Source organism: Chrysemys picta, chromosome 5, assembly GCF_011386835.1.
Source record: "Chrysemys picta bellii isolate R12L10 chromosome 5, ASM1138683v2, whole genome shotgun sequence".
Lineage (NCBI taxonomy): Eukaryota > Metazoa > Chordata > Testudines > Emydidae > Chrysemys > Chrysemys picta.
In genome coordinates, this window is record NC_088795.1 from 9,941,354 (window position 1) to 9,960,449 (window position 19,096).

Genomic DNA, 19,096 nt, shown 5'->3' on the forward strand with positions numbered 1-19,096 from the left:
TTGAAAATAATGTGTTTTAAGGCCAAAAGAACTGAAGTAGGGAAGACATCTGATTAAAAAAAATAAATAAATGGAAAGTTTCTTAAAAGAAGGCCTCTGACTGACAGGGGTGACTGCAGATGGTTTTCAATAAGACAAAAAGGAATCTCGCTTAAAAGGATCCAACATCGCCCTTCCCACCCCACCCCACCGCCCAGTGTTATCTCCTCTGTGAGCCTAGGGGCAACCAAAAAGCTGCTGGAGAGCAGGAAGGAGGGGAAGAAATAAGGAGGAAAGGCCTCTCTGGATTAAGACTGGAAATAAGGGTGAACTGTCTCCAATTCGTACTGAAGTCAGTAATTGGCAAGGACATCACTGGTTTGTTATAGGGCATACAAAGTAAACTCTTAAAGGGTTCATTGCGAATACCGGCCTGACCATGTTGGAGCCAACCAATATGGATCTGAACATCCCTGGATTTAGCCCATTTGTAAGTACACCTCTACCCCGATATAACGCGACCCGATAGAACAGGAATTCGGATAGAACGCGGTAAAGCAGCGCTCCAGGGGGGCGGGGCTGCGCGCTCCGGTGAATCAAAGCAAGTTCAATAGAACGTGGTTTCACCTATAAGGCGGTAAGATTTTTTGTCTCCCGAGGACAGCGTTATATTGGGGTAGAGGTGTATCTTGATCAAATGCTTATAAGCGTTTTGTCACTGTTTCGATATACAGTATACCCTCACTATAGCACCCTTCATAATAACGAACCTTCAGATATAACAAAGCAGGTCCTTGGATCCCACCTCAAGCCCTGCCAGACCTGTGGCTACAGTGGGGGCAGGAGGAGCTGTCACGTCTCCCAACCCCCCCAAAACCCCTCACTATAATGAACAAATGGCTTGGATTCTAAGAGGTTCGTTATAGCAAGGGTGTACTGTAGTAAATTGCTTATTAGTTAGGCTCTAGGCATCTTTACAGCAACTGTATAAATACCATTTGGCCTTTGGATTTAATAAAGGAATTTATGGTTAAATTAGTATTTGGTGCTTTCCCATATTAATAATTTCAAATAATAATTCCAACATTTTGGCAACCCACATGGGACCCCAGACATTAACTTCAGTTGCTCTGAACCCCCAGGGTGAAGGGGGAGTGACTGACCTCTGGGGCCAGTATAGAATTCTCTCCTAAAGAGAAATTCAGTAACATAAGGGGACTAGAGGGAGGTACTTTGGATACCCATGTAAAAGAATGTTTGGCAGAGGACGGCAGAGATCCACTGAATACCATAAGTGAATTCCTGGCAGAGCGCCGCAAAGATCAGTTGAATGATGTAAATAGATACATTATTGGCAGAATACGACCACTGAAATTTTAAAAGCAAATGCCCCGTGGGCCCCCACGGAGACAAATACCAATACTGCCTTCTTAAACAATCCCAAGGTAAAGAAAACACAGAAGGTTACTGCGTTACAGGGATTGTACTTGGTGGTTAAGTCTTTCCAGGCAAAGTGCACCATCTTGAAGAATGAGTGCAACAAAGCACAAAAATAAGCTCAGTGCCTCCGAGAGAAATCAGCAGATGAAGGGGTTGCTTTGGGAGATAAATGATTGAAGGAAAGAGTGCGGAGTTAAAAGGAGCGTTTGTGCACATTACCACAGTGCAGAGGGAATTAAACAGTAGGCGGTTATGGAAAGGTTAAAGAGTGAACGTGTTGTAAGAGGAGAACGCTTGGTTTGATAATAAAACCCAGTTATGGCAGTACAACTCGGTATAGTCACACCAGGTGGAACCCTGGTAGTGAAACAACGGGGGCTGGTTGTGGCTACCACCACCCAGGGATGCTGGAACTCGGGGTGCAGCAGCACCCCCTGGCTCGAAGTGGTTTCCATCATGTACAGGGTTTACAGTTTTGTTCAATGGCTTTCAGCATCCCCACTATAAAAATTGTTCCAACGCCATTGCTACCACCAGGGGCGGCTCCAGGCACCAGCGCACCAAGTGCCTGCCTGGGGCGGCAAGCCGCGGGGGGCGGCCTGCTGGTCGCCGTGAGGGCGGCAGTCAGGCTGCCTTGGGCGGCGTGCCTGCGGGAGGTCCACCGGTCCCGCGGTTTCGGCGGCAATTCGGCGGTGGGTACGCTGAAGGCGTGGGACTGGTGGACGTCCCGCAGGCATGCCGCTGAAAGCCGCCTGACTGCCGTGCTTGGGGCTGCAAAATACATATAGTAGTGGTAGCCGGAGGTGGCTCTGTTCTTGTCCCCAGGTGCCTTTACAGCCTTTCTGAGGGAAAATGGGCCCTTTTCCCAAAGGAATCATCTATAAATAATCACTTGTAAAGAACTTCTGCAGGCAGAGAGACAATCTGATTTGAATCAGTTGACTATAGACGATTTAGTCAAAATCACTAACAGGAACTAAGGGGTTTCCACTGGAACTTGACTGCCTCTGAATGTACAAGAAGGGAATGTAATCCGGGTACAGGTGTGTACAAATCATCAGAGCAATGCAAGGGAAGTTAAGCAAAAATGTTTTTTGGAAAATGTAAATATGTTTGTGTAATTGTGTAAGGTTTTAAGGACCTAAACCAACACAGTCCTGGTTTGTAAAACCTTTATTTTAAAATGAATTTGCTTTTTACAAATGGCACTAAAAATCTATTTGAATCTTTCATTCAAAGGTGCAAAACCGAAAGCCACTTTTTGCCCAACCCAGAAAGCTTCGCTGTTTACCATTGAACTCTTTGGGTACCTCCATTCTTTTATAAAGTCCGATATCTTGTTAAAGAAACACCAAAGGAGGTAGGTGTGGCTGTGGCAGAATTAAAACATTAAAAAGACAGGGCACCTCTGGGGCAATCGCTGGGAGGAGGTGCCCAAGAGAAGCAGTGTTAGGAATGCTGAGCTTTGAGGTGGCTCTGAGTAATCAGACTGTCACTTTAATGAGGGTACAGGCAAACGCTGTAAGCACCAAACAAACAGTTACACTTCATATGAAAATGGATACGGCTAATACAATGCTATAGCAAATCAAAAGTGGAAGTTCAACTATGGAAGGAATCTGTCTTGCATCTGAAGAAGTGAGGTTCTTACCCACGAAAGCTTATGCTCCCAATACTTCTGTTAGTCTTAAAGGTGCCACAGGACCCTCTGTTGCTTTTTATGGAAGGAATGTGCATTTCCCCATGTAATATGCAGTAAAAGAAATGTAAACCCAAAACACACTACTTAATTAAAACCCTATAAAGGCTCCATAGAGGAGCCACAATACGGTGTTTTGTTGTTGTTTTTTCAGATTGCTGTGTGCTTTGGAAGCAGAAACCAACCCAGCACCAAGAAAGATCAGTATATATATATATATATATATATTTAAAAAAAAAAAAACAACAACAACTGTGCTCAACCATTAAAAGTATTATCCAAAAGTTATGGTTAACTGTGGTGTACAGTAAATATTAGGAAGTAAAAAAATCTATATGGGTGGTGTGCAAAAGAATAATTGTATTGAAACTCTATAAAAGATTGACATGTCCTAGATTGAAAGAAAAAAACAACTCACAGTTTACGGTTAAATCTATTAAGAAAATGTTGTGCAAGAGGTAGATGATATTCTGGTGCACACTGCTGAGGGACAAGCCATTTAAAAGTACTGGAAGCCCTGTTTAAGATTTTGATGGAAGCTGGATTGAAGCTAAACCTGAAAGAAAGGCCCATGTAGTGCAGTAGGAGGTTTCCGTCCTCCTGGGACTCATCCTGCAATCCGGCACACAAGCTCCAGACAACACAACAGGGTTAAAGTGATTTTGGAGTTGCCTCCCTGCTTCAGGAACAGCACTGATCGCGGCTGGGCACGACAGGGATTTCATCCCTTACTGCTCAGTCACTGCTACACCCCAGAAAAAGGTACAGTGGGAACGGACCCCTCAGCATATCCAGGCAGCGGGTAATTTAAACAAAGGCTTTAGCCCAAGCGCCAGGCCCTAGCACTCCAAATTATACAAAACCTTTTGGACTGTTTGTAGCAACCAGGGACACACTTGGCCATTTCAGCTGCGGTAAGTCACCCAGGGCTATCATGACAGAAAAAAAATCTTGTGCTTCCAGGGTCCCGAATGGAGTTAAAAACCAAGATAGCCCCTGTGAAAAACCCGTAGCGGCTGCGTGGTGGGCCCTGACACATTTCAGATCTCTGGTGGGGGTGGAACGCATACAACTGTAAAGGTGGTACAATGTCTAGTCTGAGATTAACACAGAGCACCAAAGAGCAATCTGCCCTATTAAACAACCCTCACCTTTGCCAGCGGGACTGTCCTCTACACGAGTATCTTGGAGAAAGTCCCTCTAGCCCTTTTATCTCCAGGGCAGTATATAATTTAAATTCTGAAGGGCTACCCCCCGAGGATTTAACAGTATATGTTGTTGGGCCAGCCTATCACCAAAGAGGGACCCCAGTCACAGGATTTGCGGCTTGGGCTCCCTCAGCTCGGGCTGAACCTGTGTAGGACAGGCTGGGTAGACGCTCAGCCCAGCGCACTGACTTGGCTGCTGTACAACGGCATTATCACTCTGTAATAAAGGACAAGCACTGGCTGGTGTGATATGTTCAAACTCTCCATGGGTCCGTGATGCCTTGACAACATACCTGCTTCGGTGGAGTATGAATATATTTTGCAGTGCAGATCACAAGCCTTTATACTGTCAAGCCCTTTGGCCCAATGTATGGAAACTAGCAACTAAACTAGGTAACTCATAGAATCGTAGAATATCAGGGTTGGAAGGGACCTCAGGAGGTCATCTAGTCCAACCCCCTGCTCAAAGCAGGACCAATTCCCAACTAAATCATCCCAACCAGGGCTTTGTCAAGCCGGGCCTTAAAAACCTCCAAGAAAGGAGACTCCACCACCTCAATGGTACATGTGGTTAAAGTAAAAGCTTATTCCAGACATGGGGAAGTGAGCAAGGAAAACAACAGATTAATGATGCCGTTAACCCCAGAAAACCCCCCATATCTGGCACCAAGGTGGGGAGGCCCCTATTTTATAATACAAATAGCCAGCACTGCAGTTTATCTTGTCTGAGTAGAAGCAGGATCTAAAAGCCGGGCTCAATGGCTACATGCTATCAAGTTAAAAGTATCTGAATGCTCCCACCCAGGGAGCACCAGAAATTGTGTTTGATTTTTAGGCTTTTGGCAGGGTATCGAGAAGCTGTGTAATCGTGCAAGTCTACCGCTGCGGTGCCTGGAGAATGAAACTCAATAAACTGCAGAAATAATCGGAGTTTGGGAATACAAGGAACCCTCTGTCATTGAAGTAACAGCCTGAAGCCCAAGTCAGTGGTGTGAAATAAACATTGCCGCTGGATATCGCGTACAATTCTGCAAGCGGCCTACGAACAAGCAAAAACGTGAATTGTGTCTACCAGAGCTTGGCCAAATGGCAAAATGATAAAGGACTATTGGAAAGACTTGTTGATAAAAATGCAGAAGTAATGGCAGCCGAATCAAGTCAAAGGCAAAACTGAAAGAGCCAAAGCTGGAGAGGGATAGCTCAGTGGTTTGAGCATTGGCCTACTAAACCCAGGGTTGTGAGTTCAATCCTTGAGGGGGCCATTTAGGGATTTAGTTGAAGTTGGTCCTGCTTTGAGCAGGGGGTTGGATTAGATGACCTCCTGAGGTCCCTTCCAACCCTGATATTCTATGATTCTATTCTCCAGGAATGTAGCAGGGTGGTTTGGAGCCAGAGCAGTAGTATGAAAACAAGCGGATATGAAGACCCTTTGGGAACACAACCGAGCATTCCAACACAAACTGGCTGCCGGTGTATTAAGCCCAATGAATGAGTAAGGCAAAGCACTCATTACTTAAGAATTTGGGACTGTATCAGCTTTTGAATGGCTACGTGATCTAGTTCATTTGTTGAAGGAAGTACGCATAGAGTGAATGCAATAGTTAACCAAACCGATAAAGATCATCAGAGCAGGTCATTAGCCAGGGCCATTGCAGGTTCTGTGTCTGGAGAGGATGTGCTAGACAGAATCAACGCCATGCTCATGGATACAGAACAAGGTAAATTGCTCTTTTATCACCACAAAGAAATTAAAAACTTGGTATGGCAAAGATCATATTAATTAGTGTAAAACAAAAAAAACCTCACAGGGGGTTAATTGTGACAAGGATACAGGACTCCTTATCCCACTCACGCAGTCCATCCCAATAATTGCAAAACACCCGGTCATTCAAACCATGGTAAAAGCACAACTAGTACTCCGGAGTACTGGAAGACACTGCAACACATAAGGTTTGAAAAAAGTTTGTTTCTCCTCCTGTTGCAAAATAATGAAAAGGTATGGAAAGCCCTAAACTTGTCCTGTTGTTTGCACCTAGGAGACACCCACACGTGGGAATGTAATATCTTGCAGCCAGAGTTGCTGGCATGTGGGTTCACTCTGGGGGAGCCATCTCCAAACTGCACAGTTGAGATAGTGGGGAGCTGGTGAAGTAAAAACCCCTCATGCTGGAAATAGTAAATATTGTGTGATGGCTGGAAATAATCATTTTCGGTGTGGATCCAAAGATTGCTATTTTGATTGGCCAGTATTTTGTTTCACACCAAAGTTCACTGCGGTGATAAATGGAAAAACTTTGCATCCCACACCTATTTTTCGTAATGTAACTGAATTACTGGCTGAATTCAGATGACAGGTGAACGCCTTAAAAACAGTACCCAAGTTTGGACATCCTGCTCTTCCCTTGAGCCTGAGTCTTAAAAGCGTAATAGCCAGGAACAGGGAATTTAGGAATTAACTAGCCCCTCCTGGTGGGAATAAGTGTACAAAGTGGGATAACACCCATGGTGCAGATTGTCATTCAAAGCTTTGGTAGTTATCAATGTCATTGTGGTAATGATCATTTTAATTGTGTACTGTCAAATTAATTAATTGTACAAGATATTGCAAAATCATAGATGTTTGAAATGCTTAATATAGTAAAACCCTCATAGTATGTAGGGTTTTAAGGTGAGGAATGTAGGATAAGTATAAAATGAAAGAATGAGGGCTTGTCTACACAGGCACGTTAAAATCTGCACCACTGCAATGGATTCAGCGGTGTCAATTTAGCGGGTCTGGTGAAGTCATGATAAGTCGATGGCAGAGCGCTCTCCCATCAATTTCAGTACTCTGCCTCGCTGAGAGGCGGAAGGTAAGTCGATGGGAGAGCATCTCCTGTAGACATTGCATGATATAGACACCACATTAGGTTGATGTAAGTTACATCGAAGGAGTCCTTGGGTCACAGCCACCCAAAGGTTTTGGGGGGCCCAGGGCAAAATCTGAAACTGAGCTGCCACCCCCCATTCTTTCAAAAAAATTATTACAGAGATGAAAGTGTTTAGGAAGAATAAGATGTACATAGAGACCTGATCGAGGAACAGTCACAATATAAATCAATACACCTTTGATATTATATTCGTTGTAGAGCTCTACTTTCGAAAGACAGGACAAAAGAGATGAAGTGGCTTGCTGATCTACAATATGAACCAAGAATAAATCACCAAGTTGGACAGGCTAATTTGAAAAGAAAAAACCCAGCACTTCTTCTCAAAGAAGGTGGGGTGTGATTAGAGGTGGTTGAGAAATTATTTCTCAAGAATTTTTTTTGCAGGTTTTTGACAACCGCCTCCAAAAAATTTACTGAAAGTTTCCATTTTAACCAAAAAAGCGAGTCACTTGCTGTCCAAAAAAAAAAGTTTCCATGGAAAATTTCCAATTAGCCCTACTGCTAATACTGGTCCTGGGGCCGTACTCTGCAAATACTTGTGCGCTGAGTAACTTTGGGTTCATGCAGCCTACTTGTGCGAGTAAAGTTACTCACGAGCACGTTTAGGGGCTCAGGTCCTCAAGTCAGTGAACAGTGATTTACAACTCTTCTTCTTTTCTATTGAACTGGGACCTTTCTGTAAGGGGACATTTCTTTCACTTTGCCATTTCATCTTTTTCTTTCCGCTTTTAAACCAAGACACTTCCTACGTGCTGCTTTGATATCAATTTGGTTTTTAAATTCCCATCCTCATTGTGAGGTTTCAGTCTCGCATTTTCCATGCACAACAAGCAAAACAAATACTTTCAGTCTGGGTAACTTATTTGAAGTTAAGGAAAACAAGCAAAGAACAAATGTAATCTCAGATAAGAGAGGCTGATGTAGATACTTGAACAGTGTGTACTCTCTCTCTCTCCCCTCACATGCCTTTCAAGATTTCCAATTGTTGCTGCAACCAAAGCAGAACCATGCCAGTGGTGGCAGGACTAGTGTTAACAAGTTAACCCCATTACAGTATGGTGATTAAAACACTGGCCCTTTCACGGGCATTTGCTCCACTGCTGGTTCTGGTGGAAGTTCCCTGACCAGTGCTAGTACCAATGGGGTATCATATAGTCCAGGCCACATGCGTCACTCTAACAATCATCAGGAAGAGACTCACAACACTGCCCTCAGCAAGAATGCTGGTCGGGAACTGGATTTTCCATTTCATGGGAAATTCCACTATCTCAAAGTTTTGTTTTCGTTCCAAATCTCAGAACAAAACATCAAATTTCAAAAACAAAGTTTGGGAAAAAAATTAATCGGGAGTCAATCAAAATGTTTCATTTTGATAAAAACCAAGACGTTGGTTTAATTTCTCTTTTTTATTTCATTTTGGGTTTATTATTTTAGGTTTGCAATATACAAATGTAATAGAAAATAAAATAGAAATATCCAATAAGATCGTTATTGAAAATTGTTGAATTTTGTTCAAACAAAATGTCATTGAAACGACACATTCTTGTGGATTTTGACACATTTGTATTTGCCAGTGGGAAAAATGTTCTGATGGAAACTTTTTGACCAGCCCTAGATGCAGGGAGTCTCCTTAAATTTAAAAAGTATAGCGCACAATCATTGTACCTCCCCTTCTTTCACACAGCGATCTACCCGGACACTTATGGTAGTCCTACCATGGATTTACACACACACACACACACACACTTCACTATGCAAGGAGAACCAGGCATTCAGAGCTGTGCTGCAGAGATCCTCGTGGAGGACAATGGGGTTTTGTTTGTGTGCAGGAAGTTGGGCACGCACTTCTCCTGGCAGGATGGGAATCTGATTATGGAGCTGTGTAGCAGTCTGTGTTTAAACACACACAGAGTACACACACATACACAGTACACACACCGTGTGTTCCTACAAAAGGCATATGTTCTCTTCATATCTCATATGAATCTGCTGGCCTGGGTGGTGCAGTATGTAATCTGCAGCATATGTCCTGTGCAGTTTAGCAGTACAGGTCAATGGACCACTGGCTCTGTAAGCTTAGAAGCTGGAGCAGCAAAGCCAGCAGACCGTGACCGTTTCATCACATGCATCCACCTTATAAATTCTGTTACTGTCACGACCCCACTTAAAGCCTAGACTCTGGTGTGCTGCCCAGGCGTTGCTAGACCCACAGTATCAGTTCAGGACACTTGGGTGATACACCAGTAGGGGTGGCATGTCTGGTAAACCCCAGACTGGTCTGGCTGCTAAACAAAGAGTGAGACAGCAGGGCATGGGGGGTGGGAAGGTCTATTCCTAGCTTTGCGGCAACCTCCTTGTGTGACCCTGGCAACCTCTTGAGTGACTGGGAAATCCTTAGTTAAAAGGTGCTACAGAAGCAGTTGCTTAGCGACCATAGAAATAATTATCTTCGAGTTCAAGGTGTCACAGGGCTGTTCTTAAAGAATGGAAGAGACAATTACACTTCATGAAAGGGCCACACAAAGCAAACAGTGCGTGTGCCCTTTTCTGTGCTCCATTCTGATACAACGTGTCTCCCCACACCTTCTATGTCCCACGACCAGCAGACACCACACCCCAGCACTCTGCTGTGAAATACTCAACACACAGGAACAAAGCACCAAGCCCCAATGGACAAACCTCACATTTTCCTCTGCTTTCCTCCCTTGACAAGCCAGTTGCAACAATATCTTGCCTCTTCCCAACTGACTCTCTCGCGCTCCATACTGAGAGCAAAAGATTTACATCTGTCTACTTACGTTCCACAAACATTGCCTTCCCTTAACAACTATTCCCCACTCCACCCTCTAACAATGCTTCAAGTGCTGTTATATCAATTTAGATGCAATAAAGCTGTTAACATAACCCGGTCACTGTCCAACTTTAAACAGTGTTAAACAAGGTCCAGGACTGGGCATACAGAGACCTCACCCTGCTCAACTCTATGGCAAACCCACCAGTAAACATCCTTTTAACCTTTTGTTCAGGATAAAGAAAAGAAGGGAAAACAGTTACAGCATTGGAAATTTAAAGTGTTAAGTCAGGCTTTCATTTTAACATCTCTTGTTCCCTTGCCCTTTAGGCGGGAGAGCGTTTTAGAAGGGAAACCCCCTTGTTTGACCATCTCTAGACAGAGTCAAAGATGGTAATAATTGTCCTTCGGGAGAGAAGAGAAGTTAGTTGAGCTGGACTGGAGCTGCTGCTGTTGTTAAAGTCCCATCCCGTTTTATCCCAGGTCGTATCTGGGACTCAGCTGAAGCCAGGAGAGTAGGAATTGTCATCTGGGTCCTGCTCTCTGGCCTGGCCAGGACATCTCTCAGGACCAGGATGAGAAAGTCCCGGGGTCCCAGGATATGATGGGGGCAGCAGCCGTGATGATGAAGTTCTCTCCAGTAGCCAATTTTTCTCCCCAAAGTCTCTTTCTTTAAGAGCCCACTGATCTGGGCTTCCCCCTGCCCTTCTCCTTCTTGCCTGGTTCCCCAGCTGGCCTCTGCAGTGATGGGGACAGCAGGGACTAGGAGAGCACGGCAGTAGTGAGTCCTCTCCCAAGGCCCTCCCCCAAACACACACACAAGCACCTCAAGAGGAAGAGGAAACTCTGCATTTGCACCCGTGCAGTCCTGCCCCGGGGTGCTGAGGACAGGTCAGCGAGGGCGGAGAGGTAGGGTCCTGTGGAGCCAGCAACATAGTGAAATGGCTGGTCTCCCCTCCTCTATCACCCTCCAAACATCGCTTCTCAGGGATGTGCAAGAGAGGAGGAACTGGCACGAACCACCAGTTCTCAACCCTGGAAGACAGTTAAATCTCAGGAAACACCTAGCCAGCATGGCCCCCTGGATCACGGCATGGCTGCAGATCGCTGCGCTATGGACCTGTACCTGTCCTGAGCTACCAGCCACCAACAGTCAGAGAGGGAAGGCTGCACGTACCTCTGGGTGCTGGTTGAGGAGCCCTTCTGTTCTGTCCAGGCTACGTGCCACTCGGAGCTTCACCATCCAATGTGCAGCACCTCTGCACAGATTTGAGGTTTTATGGGCTGGATTAGGATTTTTGAAAAGGGAGTCACAGGCAAATTAGAGAAAACAAGTCCAACGAGTCTTGGTGACAGAGGCTTTACCCAGTAATGCAGTTTCAAGGGAGTAATCAAACAGTAACAGTACACTTAGTGCTCTATCTTTCATCCAGGAATCCCAGTGCCTTTTGCAAGTAATTAATACTTCATACAACACCCTTCAATCACAAAAGCCTTGAGAGTTGTGCAAGGAAGAAAAATTAATCTCCTTCTGCCAGCTAAGTAAAGACAAGTGAGACAATAATGGGCAGTATCTAGGCAGGAGATCTACAAAAATCTGCAGAGCGCTGCAGAAATACTGTTGAAGATTCACAGCCAGATCCTTAGCTGGGGTAAATCAGTGTCATCCCATTAACTCTAATGGAGCTATGCCAGTTCACACCAGGTGAGGATCTGGCCCATTGACTTGAGTGGAACTATGTTGATTAACTGAGGGCCTGTCTCTAAAGGTATGGCTAGACAAGGCCATGTCTACACTACCACTTATGTTAGCAAAACTTATGTCACTTAGGGGTGCGAAAACACACACCTTGTGCGACAAAAATTGCCAGCATAAGTGGTAGCGTGCACAATGCTGTTGGCGGGGGAGCTTCTCGTACCAACACAGCTACCAGTGCTGGTTGGGGTGGTTTAATTTGTTTCGATGGGAGAACTCTTTCCCACCAGCGCATGAGAGAACTGACAGCCATGCAGCTGCATCGGTTCAGCTGTGCCACTGTAAGCTCTATAGTCGGAAATTCATGGTCTTCTTCGAAACTTGAGTTAATTGATTGCCAATTAGCTCAACTTAACTAATATGATGGCAAATTCTGGATTAGAAATGCCACAAATGTAGGTGCCCTGAAAAAATGTATTTCAAGTAAGTCAATCGCTTGTGTGATGTAACAAACATTTGCAACGTGTCTAGACTAGCATTCATAGTGGTGTTAGTTCTGTTGAGTTAACTGCCCGTCAACTAAGTCAAGTTAAAACAAAAGCACAAAAATGAGTCTTGGCCAGTTTCTCTCAGCCTTTTCAGGTTGGAGACCCCTTACTCAAAACCAAAAAATGTTCATGAACTCTTTACATTTTTTAACTCTTCTATTAAAAAAAGTATCCATGGTAATGATCAGCCTATATAATTAACAAATGTGTGTTTTGAGAGGCTGACAGAATACTTGACCTTGAGGGGTAAAGATGTGTGCAGAGCAGGGGAGCGAGATTTTCTTTGCTCTAGACTGTAATAAAGTTTTCAATGCCTTGTGACTCGCCCCTGCCCAATTGCCTTGCGATCCCCCGGTTGAGAAACCCCAGTCTAGACAAAGGAAGGGTAGGAAGAGCTCTTCCCTTTGAGTGAGTTCTGAATCAGTACCTAACTGTGCTGTTAGGGGGCGCTGTGTTGCCAGGATGACAATGTTTGGTGGAATGTTAAGCACACTTTGGGTAACTGAATTCAGTCTAAAATTCCCCCTGTGGTTTCAGCTGGACCCAGTGTTCTTCATGTTATATCAAACTTCTGTACACTGCTCAACAGTCGCTACACTCTGCTCCAGCAGAGGCGGCACTTCGGTCATGGTAAAGCGACACCTGTTATATATCAGGGTCCGATTCGCCTCTTGCTTCCATCGTTTGTACATTGCTGTTATTCCTGTGTCATAGTGGAGTTACTCCTGCAGGGAGACTCAGGTCTGCTATGTGTAAGTTAGTTTGTGAACTGCTGAGAGATTTTTCTGGATGAGTTCTGGCTGGCTATGCCGTATGTAAATCATGATTGTTAACCTGGAAAGCAAGGGCCTCTCAGGTACAGCATGGTTGCAGAACAGAGACTAAGGACGCACAGTTATAGTTTGGGAATGATAGGTTGTGTAATTAAACTTTAGAATCATGGGGTTAGAAACCGTGCTTAATTTGTAATGGAAGAGTTACTGGTGCTCAAGCAATTAGGTCCTAGAGCTCAAGTAGTATTTTTTTTACATTCATAACTGATGCAGCAAGCCCAGAGGTGCTGGGGCTATGAACTGCCAAGTCTAGAGGTGCAGTGGGGTGCAGCCGTGGCATAATTTAAGCACCAGTTAGAAGGGACCGCCAGAGTCACCTAGTCTAACTGCCTGCCAAGATGCAGGATTTATTGTGTCTAAACCATCCGAGACAGGTGGCTCTGTCCAGCCTTCTTTTGAAAACCTCCAGTAAAGGAGCTTCCACAACCTACCTAGGTGTCTGTCCTGGGGGGGGGGGACGTCAGGGGGCAAGAAGCGTGGGGGGTCGGATAGGGGGTAGGGGCCGGGCCATGCCTAGGCTTCCTGTTCTTACAGTTACGAAGTTTTTTCCTGAGATTTAATCTAAATCTGCTGTGTTGTGGTTTGAACCCACGGCCCCTTGTCCTGCCCTCTGTGGCAAGAGAGAGCAACTTTTCTCGATCTTTTTTTATGGCCGCCTTTCAAATATTTGAAGACAGCTAACATGTCCCCCGCTTAATCTCCTCTTTTCCAAACTAAACATACCCAGTTCCTTCAGCCTTTGCTCACAGGGCTTGCATTCCATCTCTGTGATCTTCTTTGTCACTTGCCTCTGGATCCTTTCCTTTCTGAAAGACAATGCCTCACCTAACACCAGTTGATTGGAGCACCTTGAAAGAGAAGAGAGAGCTTTGTCATGTGTGGTGTATTGAAAACTGTTAAAATTGTAAACAGTCACTTTAAATTCTATGGGGTTTTCCTGGTCCTGCTTGCAGTTAAGGGGGCTCTGTAGGGAAGCACGTGTTCTGGGTCTTTTGGAGCTAGAACGGTCTAGGGGTTTGGACAACTACTAGTACAGTAGAGCCCTGACTTTGGTTGGATGCTACTCTTATACAAATAATGATTAACAACAAATCAGGAGGCCTTTACTCAGTTTTACTAATTTCCACCCAAATTAAGTCAATGGGAGTTTGCTTGAGTAAAGAATGAGTAACAATTACCTGAGAACCTGAGGATCTGGAACAATAAATACATACCTATTATCCCTCTGGGCCAGGTCCCCAGCATGTGCCAACTGGCATGGCTCCATTGACACCAGCTATTAGTCTGTATTACAATAGCACCCATTGCATGTAGTCTGTAGAATGGAGGTAAAGATCAATTATACCACTGGTGTCGCAGTAGATCCCAGTTAGGATTTATCTACACAGGGACAAGGCCCAACCAAGTCTCCTCGTGTTATTAAATTACATAGTGCCCTGAGGGTGCCACTGTTTGTGTTCCAAGTCCTCTCATATAAAGCCAAAGGACAATGAAGCCAAACTGAATGGTGCCGTCTGGGATGAGCTGCAAATGGAACTCTTCATCATATATATATATATATATATATATATTGAGGAGGGCTCTTCTTTCTGGGGCGATACTGAGCAAGCAGTACCAAGCACCACAAACCACAGGAGAACTTGGATCTGCTGCAAGTGCTGCACCCGAATCTCCTCTCATTTAAACCAGCCCAATGGCCCCCATGGAGTTTCTCCTGATTTACCCCTGCGTAAGTGAGGAGAGACTCTGGCAGGCTAGGTGGCTATATATCCTGATTCTCATCTGCCCTGCACCTCAGGAGGTCCGATGGCAGGGCAGAGCGAGGGTAGGACTCCACCATTGTGATTGGACAGCTTTCCACCCCTACATCACATCCTGTGTGCAGCCCTTTACCCCTGTAAGGCAGGGAGCCATCTTGTGCTGACAGAGTAAGTGTAGCTCATGCTGTTATCCAGGTCAGTATTCGTTACACGCTTAGTAGTATTTGCCTATCAGTTTGTGTGGTTGTTGGCACGGCAGATGGGCGGGTGGAAAGCTAGTAGGCACTTGTTACACTCAGAGCCGGGGGGGTGCCAGTTCCCACACATTTCATTGGTATGTTGGCAAAAAGCAGGAGAAGCAGCTGCTGGAGGAATTATGACAAATTCACCCCCCAACTCCCACCCCACTGGCAAAGCACTGGATTTGCGGCTCCCCAGAGCTAAGCTGAGCTGGAAGCCTACCTTCCCCCAGGTTGTGCACAGCCTGGCTCCACACACTCTTCCTCCACCCCCGAGGGGGGCCGGCAGTGTGGAAGCAGGGAGCTGCATCTCTCAAAGAGGTGTAGCAATGGGCATGCTCCTTGTGTGTGCCAGGCAGCTCCAAGAGGGACTCCCCAAGGCAGTACTCCTCTCTGAGCTCCCCCATCTTCATAATGAAGGAAAATAAAACTTTCAGAAGGTATTTCAAACTCCATACTTCAAGTTGATCTCTGACTATTTCAGACCAGGATGATACCTTTAGTGAGGGGCAGATTAGCCTACATCTGCCTACTGCGGGGCTCTTAAACCTTCTTCCGAAGCATCTGGTTCTAGTCAACATCAGAGACAGGACACTGAACTGGATGGACATTGGGTCTGACCCAGTCTGACAATTCCCAGGTTCCTGAAACATGCTATAAAACAAGACACTCTGGCTTCTGTGTAGAGCCGCTCACCATTTAAATACTCAGACTAAGGGCTAGAAGCATGACTGTGAGAGCGAGAGTGTCTCTTGATCTATACACGTACAAAAAGGATTAAGGGGTTGAGGCATTCCCGTCTCCCTTGCATGTTACAATGTATAATGTCACTGTTGCTCAATTTGAGAGCTACATGCCCCCACAAGGTAAACGTTGCCCTGAAACGTCTGTCGGCACAACGAACCATTTACATTCAACCCTCTTTACAAACAGTAGCTCACAGATTCCATAAATGTCCTAAGAATTATTTTAGGGCATCTTTCTTCTGTGAGGTCCTTGGGTCTTTGCTGCAAAGATCTGCATATTCCTCCAAATCAAGATTTTTTTTAAAAAATAGGAGCTTAAAATTAGGCCTCTAGGCTAGGATTTAAAAAAGGGTTCCTAAAATGAGGTTCCTAAAAAAGTAGGCTGATTTTCAAAAGTGCATGCAATGGAAGCTACTGTGTGCTCATCACGTTGGAAAATCAACCCAGCAAGGACCAGATCTGCACAGGTATTTGGGTGCCCAAAGATTCAGATAGCCGCCCAGCAGGATTCTCAGAAGTGCCTAAGCAGGTTCACTCCATGGGAGTTGGGTGCCTAACCCACTTAGGTGCTTTTCAAAAGCCCATTAAGCACCTCTCTCTGCATCTTTAGGTGTCTAAATACCCTTGAAAATCTGACCCTGAATGTGTGGCGCACCAGGAGCTTGCATGTAAGTTCCTGGAAGTTCAGCATTATGCACCGTACGTGATCACTTACTCCTGGCAATTATCCTTCCAACTTTAATGGAGCAGATGGGTCAATTTTCCAAAGATAAAATTAGTATCTCAGACGGGTCCAGTATAATCAGCTCATAGAAAGGAATGTGTGCTGGTACGTGCCCTGTATTTCAGCTCTCCTCTCTATCCTCTTGAGGCTATGTTTTGTTGCGGATTGCCAGTGGATTAGCAGCTGGGGTTATTTTGCTAATCATTCGTCTAACTCAAGGCAAAGGTGCCTGGAATCTGAGATAGAAACGAAACCCCCCAAAAGGCACCTGAGTTGAAATACTTAAATGTTAACAGCTTAACCTCACTCTTTGAACATTAGAATATACCTGTCAACTTCACTAATAAGAAAACTACTGACAACAAATGACAGTATACAATTAACTCAGTTCACAGTCAGCGCTAACCCTAATTACTCAAGTCGTATTTTAATATTATTGCAACCACATAATCCCTGGAGAAAATGCAGGCTGAAGCATGGAAACAAAGATCTGGCAAAGAGTTTCAAAAAGTCTCCATGTACTGAGGGGCCACACCCTCAACCCCTTTGCACCATTCAACGGGGATTTAAAATCATCCCCTCACCGCTTCTTCTTTCTCTCACCCACTTGCGGCCTTGTCTCCATGGGAAATGGATATAATGCAAGCATTCTTATTTCAGTTTAACCTAACCCTGTTCTCATGCGACTTAAACTAAACCAAACCAAACCAAACCAACAACAACAACAAAGCCATTTTAAACCCAAAGAAAAGTGTCAACACAAGAGTTTGTGCCATTTGGCTGTATCAGTTTAAATTCACACCTTAAGTTATATTCGTGCAATTTCCCATGTCGACAAGGCATGTTGGATCAGCTACCTCCACCTAATTACTGTCTTCTGAGACTCCAGTCAAGAAGCAGCAATTGTATTTTAGCACTTGCTAAGCTGGTTGAGTTAAAGCCTTAACAGGTGAAATAAACTCCATGCAATCATGGTTTCATGAGGTCGAAAGGTACTTTGTAGGATACAGTGCCAGCATGCACCCAAGGCAGCAGAACGTTACACTGCTGCATTTGGTACCGCAGCACGAACCACAGACGTATAAGGAGCTTGTCTGCCAACTACGGTCTGCCAGACTGAAATACAAGCATCAACCGCACATATAGCGGGCACGGAACAGAGAAACATGATAATCAAACTGCTGCATGGGAGAACACACGGTGTGACAGATCACACAGCAAAACCAGCAACAACCTAAAGCACGAGGCTTAGCATTGGGCACAGCACCAGCTGGTGTTCTTGGGGCCATGGCTTACCCCAGGGAACCCTGTTCATTCTGGCACACCCGGCTTTCTGGGCTGAGGTGCCGTTTCAGAGAAGCAGCATTTTCTTTGCTCAGCCCACCATGGGTCTGACACATGCCCACGCCTCTCAGCCAGCACTTGGGAGCAGATCACCATGGAGAAGAGCGTGACTGCATACATCCCCAGCTGGCCTCCAGACCTCAGAAACAGCTCCCTTCTCTGCCACCTCGGGATCTTTCTGATGGATCGTCCTCTGGCTGCCTGAAACAGGTTTAACATCCTTTGCTAAATATTATTCCTCTGTGTAGTGCAACAACCCAGTTCACGCCCCTGCCTTTATTGGCCTGGTTAAAAATCCAAATGTACCCACTGTTCTGAAAAGGGTACCAGACTGGTGATGCCTGAGTAATAATGCAGCCATCTATATGTTTATACTGTTGTATCAGGGTAGATATGAGTGACAAGACACTTGTCTATTGCATGATCCAACCCCTACACCCATCCCCAATACCTATGGCACTTTAAAAAAAAAAAAACAATTTTCCCTGAAAGATTCCCAGGTTTTTAAAAAGCCATTATGGGGGGGGGGGGGGAAGAGAGGGGGTTACTGATTTTCACCCAAATTTGGGAAGTGCTGGAACTCATTGGACCCAGCTCTGGAAGGAGAGATGGCAGCTCATTCCCCCCCGCCCCCCTTGCAGAGTCACCTCCAGATGGCGCAGGGCAACTGTGCAGAGGAAAGTAACTTGTAGCTCAGAGGTGAGCAAAGTACGGCCCGCGGGACCCTCCTGCCCAACCCCTGAGCTCAGGGCCCGGGAGGCTCGCGCCCGGCCCCTCCCCCGCAGCCTCAGCTCGCTCGCTCTGCCGCTGACGCAATGCTCTGGGCGGTGGGGCTGCGAGCTCCTGGGGCAGTGCAGCTGCAGAGCCGTGGCCTGACCCGGTCTGTGCTGCGCGGTGCGTGGCTGGCTCCAGCCGGGCGGCACAGCTGTAGCGCCGCCAGCCACCGGTGCTCCAGGCAGTGCGGTAAAGGGGCAGGGAGGGTTGGATAGAGGGCAGGGGAGTTCGGGGTGGTGGTCAGGGGGCGGGGGTGTGGATAGGGGGCGGGCCGGTCAGAGGGTAGGGAACAGGGGTGTTGAATGGGGGTAGGGGTCCCAAGGGAGGCCAGTCAGGAATGGGGGGGGGTTGGATGGGGCGGCGGGGGGCAGTCAGGGGAAGGGGT

The 19,096-nt window shown here is 45.9% G+C and overlaps 1 protein-coding gene across 1 annotated transcript in view; it reads right to left on the bottom strand.

Annotated features, from left to right (window-relative positions):
- LOC101946721 (transmembrane protease serine 11C-like) overlaps positions 1-11,359 on the bottom strand; it is a 48,760-nt gene extending 37,401 nt beyond the window's left edge. The window contains exon 1 of the mRNA XM_065595865.1: positions 11,225-11,359. The gene's annotated coding sequence lies outside the window, so the exon portion shown is untranslated. The remainder of the gene's footprint in view (positions 1-11,224) is intronic.
- Positions 11,360-19,096: the final 7,737 nt, after the last annotated feature.